The following is a 10,000-nucleotide window of genomic DNA, read 5'->3' on the forward strand; positions in this document are numbered from 1 at the left end:
GAGGGAGAGAGGGAGGGAGGTGAGTGACAGAGAGGGGAGTGAGTGATGGAGAGAAAATGGAAGAGAGAGAGAGAGTAGGATAGAAGGAAGGAGGGAGAGGGAAAGGAAAGAGAAAAAAAGGGAAGTCGAAAAGAAAGGAGAGACCGGAAATAATCGATAAGAAAGGCAAATATATAGAACCCTTCATCTGCCCCTTCGCCACACATTCAAAGTTAACTTAATAAAACAAGCAGGAAAAAGTATAGACAAACATTCTACAATTATTATGTGTGACATTCACAAGTTATAAATGACCTACCACGTTAATACTCACGCTTGCTGGTTAGAAACCGAAGAAAAAAAAGGAAAGAAAAATGTTGCGGGATCTCACCAAACGATAGGATCTACACTAATTTGCATACCTTTTTTTCTCCGCGCCTAACGAGCCTGTGATCGATGCCTCTTTTCGACTACGAATGATCGAGAAATGATTCAAAGGCAAAGTGATATGCAAATCGGGCCGCTCTTGCCATGTGAGGAAATGTACCACGAGTCTGTTTATCTATCTGCCGGAAGCTGGTGCCTCCCTGCGTGTACATACAAAGGTCACACGGTGGAGGCAGAGAGGTGGGGGCCGGGGGAGGGTAGGGATATGGTGGTAGGGAAGGGGTAGTAGTAGGGGTGGGGAGGGGGTGAGGGTTGTCTGTAGGTGTCTAGGGCGGTGTCCCTTTAAAGGCTGCCTTGCCTGATCATCGTCAGAGAAATTTTGCTTTGAGATTTTGACGCTTTTAGGTGATGGTGTTCTTATAGTGATTATATGTGCGCATTATCTAATTGTGTTAGGTTGAATCAGGTTATAATCAAGAATGTTGAACTGATAATATGAGTAATGATGGCGTGACGATTGTGTATTAAGTAATATTAAAGGCATGATTGTGAAAGTGATCACAATGTGTTTAGTGTTAAGTAATGATAATGATGATAGTGATAAAACTGATAGTTTTAGTGGCAGTGGTGATCATATTGATATTTCAAAAATTAAGTTCTTGTGATTTCTTGGCGGTAGACCCATTGTCACACGTTCTTCTCATATTTGGATATGCTTGGATTTTTTTTAAAATTAATGAAATTGTGCTGGGTGCTATGAATAGTATTGACAAGTGCATTAACGTTTCTGTCAAAAAATGCGATGGCATTGTAAAAGTTAGATATACCAGACTTATTCTTATTAAAATATCAAATAACCAAGCTAATGATTATATTTTTATTTTTCAGAAATAATTTCCTCGTCAGGTGACCAGCATTTGAGGTTAGTGTCTTTTCTTCCAATTATGTATTGTGTCATTTTCCTTTCCTTTTCCACTTCAGTGGAATTTATACAATTCTATTGTGTGAATTTCGGATATTTCATTTTTACATTTCAAAAACGTGTGGAAAAGCAGCATGCAACAACGAACTGATAGATGATAGATATGAATGAAAAAAATGCGTCGATATCCTTAACGTAAGCAACACTATTTCAAGGCAATGAGCTACTTCCTGTGCTTTTATAATAGTTTTATGGCATATTTCTTACACATTGACAGGTTATGCAATATGTTAAGAGAAATGAAGTCAGGCAAATTTGGTTCGAAAAATTGATAGAAAGATTATAATCACACATATACCAAAACACAAACATACATGCACGCGCGCACATATATATGATTATGTACTAGTTAAGTCTCCTTTGAGGTCTCCCGCGCCAGGTAAGTAGTGGATAACATCACCCTAAGCACGCCTAGAAAAAATATCACAGAAAACGGGACGAAGAGGGAAGACATGATCCTCTCTTCTCCTCATTTGGAGCTTCGCATGTCGAAAAGATGAAAGCCTTCCCTCCCCCCTCACCTCCTCCAGCCTTCAAAGACTTGCGAAGGATCTGTGGAGGCCGCCCAAGGACGCGAACCGGGAAGGAGCGTGGGACGGCGCGAGAGGGCGGGGAGCTGGCTAAGGATATCAAAATGCCTTATTTTTTCCCTGTACGTACGGCATAGTAGTGGTGGGTACTGTTTACACGATAACGTATATGAGCCTTGCATCATTAATGCGTTATAAAGGGTAACGGGTAGTATAGATCGGCGTGGGTCATGTACCAAACTCACTTTATTTAGCATGTCCAGGGTCCGCGCAGGGTATGAAAAATGTACTGGCTGGGTGGGTTTATAGGGACGAGTTATGCTGTTACGTGTAAGACATTTAATTTTGTTGTATCCTGATCGGAACAATCAACAACTGCACCAATGCGTCGATATAAATAAATTATTGTGGTAAGAACGATTAAATGACTATGGTAATTTTAGTAATGTGACTGTCGTGATGGGTAATGGTAAAAGTGATGTTTGTGATATGATAATACCAGTAATAATGATAAAACAACATAAAAGCACACTGGAACAATACGAATAACGCAAGGCACATCAAGCAAAAAATTAGATGAGAGAGAACAAACAAACAAACATGCAGCACCAAGTACGGGTATCAGCTGTGCGAAAGGACGCCATCAAATCTCCACACGACCAACAACACGTTCGGACTTCTTCCGATATGCTTCCCTGCACACGCGTAGAAAAAGTGTTGAAGGGAGAGGGGAGGCAGAGAAGTGGGAAGGGGAGGAATGAAGGAAGGAGGGAGAGAGGGGAGGTCCAGGGAACGGGAAGCAGCCTAATCCTCCGATAAAACCTTTATAAAGCCTGCCACATAAAGCCTCGCAAAGAAGATAAATACGGCAGCTTTTTCCCCTTCACTTATTCCATTCCGTGTTGCTAAACTGGAAGGGATAGAATAGAAGGGGGTAGGTAGGGGGAAGGGTAGAGGGGAGAGAGGCTATAATTAGAAGTACAAGGAAGGGACCACCGCCCTTTGCACGCCGCTGCGGGATGGCTATTAGAGGAGCCTGATTACAGTAGGATATATTAATGACAATGCTAATGTTGTTAATGGTAATTACGATAATAGCAATGATAATTTTTCAAAATGTTTATTATGAGGAAGTATCGATCGTGGTAATGAGATTAAAGAAAATTATATTAAAAACATACCAAGTATAAAGATACTATCAAAACATCAAAGAAAAAAAGAAGAATAACACTACATATGAAAAATAAATAAAAAACGAAGAAAACGCATCCAAGAGGAAAAAATGCGGAACCAGTCGGCCATGCGAACAGAACGTCCTCCAGTGACCTTCTGTGGCACCGGAGAACCCAGCTCTGGCACGCGAAGCGTTGGTGGCCGTCATCGCTACCTACGCTTGATTGCATTTGGGGAAGGGGAGGAGGTGCACGGGCAGGAATAAATTAAGGAAGATAAAGAACATGGAGGAGGGGTGTAGAAGTGCATTGTGGGTCGAAGGGATAAATGGGGAAGAGTGAAAAGGATGATGCCTAAGAACACAGGGAAGAAAGGAAAGAAATATGGGCGGAAGAGGCACATGGGGAAAATAGGGTGGAAAGGTAAAGGAAGAGGAAATAGGGTAGAGGCGAGAATAGGAAGTGCAGAAATTTGATAAGATCTTTGTAAGGATTTACTGATGGTCGCAACAGATTCTTATTTTGTTGGAAGCATAATTATAGTAAGGAATATATTAACTGATATATTAAATGACAAAGCAGTGATGATTTCAGCGGCAGCGGCAATAAAATTTATCATTTAACAAGTAAAATGGTGGAAACAATGGAATGAACAGAGAGGTAGTAGCTGATAGAACAAAAAAGGACACGAAAAAGACGAGTAAAACATAGCAGCCAGATAATGAAACTCACAAGTCCTTGACCCTATTCCGTCTCCTCCTTCCATAGCGTTCCCACAAATAATTGATCAATATAAGCTACTTAGTGAATGAAGTGTGCGGAATTGCGTGATTGCCACGGCAAAAAGGGGTTTTAAGGGGGATGTTGAAGGACTTTACCCAGAGGGAGAGGTGGAATGAGGGGAGAGTGTAAGGATGTTGCCGTAACATAAACCATTGTTTCTGGATCCTTAAATGCTGCACTTCCGGTACTTTGTCGTTGGTTGCTTCTTTTGTAAGTACCGTTTTATGATTTTTTCTTGATTTTATGAATGCCTCCCTTCTCTTGATTGCACATTGGCATTTGCTATGCATAATTCTCTGATAAGTCGGGTAAAAAATTAAACTCGGGTAATAGTAATTGATGGTATTTTTGGAATATGATTGTTTCATTTATTTTTAGGTTTCATCTCACTTATATATCTATCATAACATGTGAAATTAATGAAAGAAAAATAGAATAAACGTAAAATAAGCGATAAAGAGAGAGAGAGAGAGGACACGTTGTGTATTTTAGTATGTATGTAGATGTAGATGCACGCACATACACACACATACTATATATATATATATATATATATATATATATATATATATATATATATATATATATATATATATAATGCATACACACACACATATATATATACACATATATATATATATATATACATACATATATATATATATGTATCTCTCTCTCTCTATATATATATATAGAGATAGATAGATATATAGATACATATTTATGTATATATCTATCTATCTATCTATCTATATAGTGTGTGTGTGCGTATACACACACACACACACACACACACACTGCAATTTGTCTAGTAAATGGAACTTGTCCGTTATTGCTGGAAGTGATAGCAATAAGAGGTATTTGTTATCATGGTAATGCTACCTTAAGGACGTGCAGAAAAAATCGAGGTATCAGTGGAAGAAGAATGATAGAGCCGGCCTCGTGAGAGAGAATAAAAGAGCGCATTAACCGCGAAAGGACCGAGGACGCCGCAAAAAAGTGTGAAGGAGTTGGGTCACTCAGGTCCATTGCAGAGCCCAAAGGGAGGCATGACATTGGCCGGGGTTTCACATGTCAATCACTCTAGCAGAAGCCCCTGCGGTGGTTCTCGGTTGTGTTTCGCAGTGGTTTCTGTATATTTCGGATAATATATATATATATATTTTTTAATGAACCTCTTTGTAAAGGAAAGGGAGGGATGTACTTTTCATATCCACGTTTTTATTTATCGAATTGTTTGTTGATATTATTTTAAAGACATGTCCTGTTTTTATTTTATCCATTTCTCCTTGAATTACAACACTCGCGTATCGGTTTATTGTATCATCCGTACATGTCTACTCGCAACTGTGTGTTAGAAGCTTGTTTTAACATTTACGAACGCAGATATTCTGGGAGAACAGGTAAAGGTCCTTAAAGATTAATGCCTCTCAATTGCTAACGTCCCCCCTAAAAAAAACGAAAAATAAAAAGCGAAAATGTAAAACTAATAATAAAAGTAAGAAAAAGAAAATGGCACGTTTACGGAGGCGTTACGACGCACTAATAATGGGATTGTCTCATTATCCCATGAACACAAGGCCTGGAGACCCATTCCGCTATCTTTATAGGCCGAAGATGATATATTTTCCACCTCCTTCATGGCCCACATTTATTTTTACATTCTGTTAAGAGAGACAGAGTAATGCTAGGTCTCGTGATTCCGTTCAGAACAGCCCCATGCGTTGTAACAGACCTTTTTTCCGCAATCCATTTCTTTCGAAATAAACACTTTGATGTGCATGGCTGTCGTGAGACCAGATGTTCTTAATTGTGTTTTGATATTAGTTGTATTTAAGCAAAATCGACATCTTTGTGCAGGGAAACATATTCAAGGATGTTGTGAAAAGCTTCTTTTGATCCGCCTTCTTGTTTGTTAAATAACGTTAACTAGTAACACAAACAACTATTTTCATTAAATAAACTTTATAACCTCCTCGCACCGGGATGGCTGAACAAACCTCATAATGAACCTCTAATTTGTATTCTGAAAGCGGCACAATCTCCAGACATCACAAACCAAGGCGTCTCAAGCTCTTTCCAGGTGTGTTCTTTTATACCCAGGTGTTTGCGGGTGTTTCCCATCCGCGAGGGGAAACATCCTTAATGTTTTCTTGAAAATCTGTTTGCTTGAGTTTTCTTTTCTTGAAATTCCTTCATTGTTTTCTTGGGACTGTTTGTTTAGAGTTCTCCTGAGGTCGTTATGCCACTTTAAGATATGAATAGTTTGGAAATGTCCATAAATACTCCGGTCCCATAGCGTTTTGGAGGTTTTAAGTATTTAAATATGTATTTCCTAACGTCTTTTTATTTTTATTTTTTAAAGTTTCATCTCTCTCCCTCTCTCTTTCGCTCTTTACTCTCTCTCTTTCAAACTTTTTTTTTCGTTTTTCCTCTCTTTCACTCCCTCTCTCTCCCCCCTCATTCCTCGCTACCCACGACCTTGGCGGCATTATTTGTTTTTAGTTCGTTGTACGTGATGGAACCTCTCTTTCCTACTTATGGATGTGAGGATGTCTTCCGTGTGAACATCATCCAACAAGAATCTCCTGAGTCATGAACCAGATAAAACATTGTTTGATTTCGAACATTATAAAGAGGAAGGTCTTTAGTGAATAATGTTTGGTGCGTTAGCTGTAGTGTGGGGGAAAGTGTGAAAATGGAGTGGAATTATTGGTATGACGTGGTAATGTGGGGATAATCAAATGTCAAAATTGTGTCAGGTTAGTGAGAAAATATGGAAGTATCACAGTGACAAAGCCATCTAATAGTGAGATAAAAGAGCAACGGCAGTGTGAAGATGTGAGAGTGTAGTAGTGTGATGGACCAGACTAGTCGCCACGTCCCCTGGCAGACCTCCCGCCACAGGAATCTACTAAGTATCCCGCACGGTCTTCCAGGAAGGGGTAGGGGGAGGGGTGGCTGGGACAAGTCTGGCAGGGCAGGCTGGCGAGCGGGCAGGTCCAGTTTGCTAAGGTCAGATGCGTATATGATAATAGGAGGAGGATGGCTGTTTATTTGTTATGTGTGTGTCTTTTTGTCCGGATGTAACATGGCTTGCTAATTTTTTCTCTATTCATTTCCACATGTTTCTGTTCAGATTCACATCCATTCAATTTTAGTATAATATAAACAGATTTACCATTCAGCTGGCCCTCCTTTCCCAGTCACCGCTACGCTGCCTGCTGTATGGAAAAAAAGATGCAACAGTAAAACACCAACATTCTACCAGTGAAAGTAAAGATCCGAAGTTCCTTTTTTATACTCCTCTTAGCCCCCTGCCGCTTCTCCCATCTTAGGAGACGGAGAGGGAGGGGGGGTTACATAGAGGTATGAAATTGTAAGAAGTCTTAGTTATTGGTTTCTAAGTAGGATAACTGGTGGCATGGTCGTATCGGTAAAGGAGCACCAGAATTGAACGAGGGTGTTTGGACCCCTTTATCAGGTCGTTGAGGCAAAGGGTTGTACAGTATGTTGTGTAGGTAGAGACACCCATGGAGTTTTAGATCCTTTATCTTCAACTAAGACGGCGCAGGAAGGTTTGTCGTTGGGTAAGAGGCTAAGGCCGATGGGAAAGTGTCGAAGGAATGTTTCTGTAATGAGAAAGTTTATAAAAAGTTTGCAATTACAACCTTGTTATTTTTTATCTTTGTCTGGGATAGTTCAGAAAAAAACGGAAATGAGCTGATTGTAAGTGTTTGAAGAGGGTATTACGAACCTGCTAATAATCAAAAGTTTAGGTCTGAGATGTGTCAAATATGGTAGCGACACAGTGCACCAATACAGCAGATTCAAGTTATGCAGTCCTATATATGAAGTTTAGAAGAGGCCATGTCCATGGCCATGTGTTTAGATCGCCAAGAGTCTCATCTGTTACATGGTGAAGAATGATTGTGAAATTAAAGATGATTTATGATTATAATGATCTAAAGAAATTTATAACTGAATTAATGGTAAATTGATTTTATAGAATAAACGAGTAAAATAGATAATACTGTGATGGAAATAGATACATAACAATAATGATTCAGTCAGAAATAATTTTTTGCCGTGACACACAAGCCACACTCATTGCATAACCGATCTTGCATAAATTATTAAAAAAATCTTGCTCTAATGTCTAAAATCCGGTAGCGGTAGGATTTCCTGGGGCAAAGTATTTTAAGAAGCCAACCTCAGTTAATTTACCTGTGAAAGTAGAGTGGGCTGGAGATGCTGACTGGCCACATTAATTCAATGAGTACCACTTAACTTTTAGAAAAATACTCTTTGAGACAAGACAAGTGCATTTCAATTACCATTAGAAATTATCTCTTTTTTTCTTCCTCGTCGCTTAACCGAACCCGTTCCCATCTGTTCACATGGACCTCTTAAAGGAACAGAAGAGTAAAGGGCTGTCATACAATATTTGTCATCGGATACGATAGGATCGCCTTACACCTTCAGGCATGTCCCGTGGTGGAGGCGGGGATATCAGAAAGGGATTGGCAAGGGGGTCGATAACATGCACGAGGCAGGGGGTCGGGGTATCAAGTAGTGATCTGGGCAGGGGGTACGAGGGACGGATATAGGGGAAGGGAATGATCGTGGGAGAGGGGACCTGCTTGTTACTTCCAGCCATTGATCCGTGTTACCATTCCACTTAGTCGTCAAAGACATGTGATATGCCTTAACTTGTAAGAAAGCTTGGGCACTGCACAGGATAACTGGTAAAGATTTTACAAATTTATAATGAATTTGAATTAAATTTAAAAATTCCAATAGATTTTTTTGAGTGCGTGGTAAAGTCATCACTGAAATTTGTTAAATTCAGAGTTGAACGTTGTGAATAAGTGCAAGATGCACCGTGGGACCAATGAAGATTCATTAGAGTGGTCTGGTTAACACGTCAATGTTGACGTTTAGATCAACACGGTGATGTTCAAACTTGTTCAAAGATGTACATGTCGCATTTGATTTTGAATCGCAATTTAGTGTCAGCTGCATTTACCGACTGATTTTTAAATTAATCATCAAATCTCGTCAGTAACATCTCCAGCTCTTCACACACACACACGCGCGCGCGCACACACACACGCACACACACACAAAATGAAAGGTATCCAAAATTTTCACAGACAATTACGTGTAAGGCTAAATATACATGATTTAGGGCACACAATTTTTCACAACGTTAGTAATCCCCGTCATATTCATCATGAAAGTAAACACACATTGTGGGCCATTAGATGCCGGGCTGCGGTCAGCAGCAACACGGAACTTTGATTTATGCCTTTTCACTATCACTGCTCTTTGTGCTATAGGGACAGCCAGATGAGGAAGAGTGGCATACCTGAGGAGAAACCACACACACACACAATCACATGTATATATATATATACATATATATATGTAAATATAATATAATATATATATATAATACATATATGATATATATATATATATATATATATAACATATATATAATATTTATTTATATAGTATGTATGTATATACATTTATATTGTTATTTATATACATACATATATACATACATACATATACCTACATACATATACCTACATACATATATATATATATATAGAGAGAGAGATACATATATATGTATATGTATATGTATATATAAATACATGTATACATACACACATACATATGTAAACACATCTACTGATCTTTCTCTCTCTCTCTCTATATATATATATATGTATATATATGTATCTATATAGTATATATATATAGTATACACACACACACATATATATATATATATATATAAATATATATATAATATATATATATAAATATATATATATATATATATATATATATATATATATATATATCAGGTAGTCTAATTGGTTAATGTATTGCTTAATGTATTATTATTATTTGTTGTAGTTGCTATTATTGTGGTGATAATATTAATGCTAACGATAATGATAATGTTTATAATAACAATGATATTGATAATGATAACAATGACAATGATGATAATGTGACATTGATAAAAATAATACCAATGATGATGATAATAATAGTTATTATAACAATAACAAGGATGATGGTAATAATGATTATAATAATGAGAAAAAAATTATATTAATGATAATGATAACAGCGATAATGAT

At 38.0% G+C, this 10,000-nt stretch overlaps 1 protein-coding gene across 4 annotated transcripts in view; it reads left to right on the forward strand.

Moving 5' to 3' along the window:
• The window catches only part of LOC122257674 (uncharacterized), a 139,679-nt gene that overhangs the window by 30,723 nt on the left and 98,956 nt on the right, over positions 1-10,000 (forward strand). For all 4 annotated transcript variants that reach the window (XM_086539487.1, XM_086539489.1, XM_086539486.1 and 1 more), the window contains exon 2: positions 1,255-1,288. The gene's annotated coding sequence lies outside the window, so the exon portion shown is untranslated. The remainder of the gene's footprint in view (positions 1-1,254; positions 1,289-10,000) is intronic.

Source organism: Penaeus japonicus, unplaced genomic scaffold (genome assembly GCF_977035675.1).
Source record: "Penaeus japonicus unplaced genomic scaffold, GWHDUDI00000001_assembly GWHDUDI00000009, whole genome shotgun sequence".
Lineage (NCBI taxonomy): Eukaryota > Metazoa > Arthropoda > Malacostraca > Decapoda > Penaeidae > Penaeus > Penaeus japonicus.